Source organism: Ipomoea triloba, chromosome 16 (genome assembly GCF_003576645.1).
Source record: "Ipomoea triloba cultivar NCNSP0323 chromosome 16, ASM357664v1".
Lineage (NCBI taxonomy): Eukaryota > Viridiplantae > Streptophyta > Magnoliopsida > Solanales > Convolvulaceae > Ipomoea > Ipomoea triloba.
The window spans coordinates 15,986,795-15,987,328 of NC_044931.1; positions in this window are offsets into that span (position 1 = coordinate 15,986,795).

The window sequence follows — 534 nt, forward strand, 5'->3', positions numbered from 1 at the left end:
ACTCACTGGTCCTATCTTTTCTTTCGATAAAATTTCTCTAAGCAATTTTAGCTCAATATACAATTCATTTCCATCAATATCACCACACTGTTCATCTCTCTTAAGAGCTGCTTCTAAACAAATGCAACAAGATTTCAAATCCATATCAGCCATCGATTGTAACTTGTGAGAACTAAACAAAAAACCAAAAGTTTCTTCATATACTTCATATTGCTCAAACCTTTGGGTCAATGAAATAATAGCTTGATCAACAATGTATAAAAAATAATGAACCTTAAAAGATTCTTCTGGTGATAATGAAGTCTCTTCAACACTCTCATCAAATTGTCTTTTTCTACGAATTTTTAGCTTTTGAGGAAACACTGACTCAATTTCTAATTCAGTGGCAATTTCCTTTGCAATATCCATGGCACTAGAAAACCCATTTTTTCTATAATTATTGAAGAAAGAAACTAACCCTTTAATTTGATTAATAGCAACATCAAGAAGCATATCTTTTGCTTGTAATTGCTTGCTAACTAAATTAACTGCATA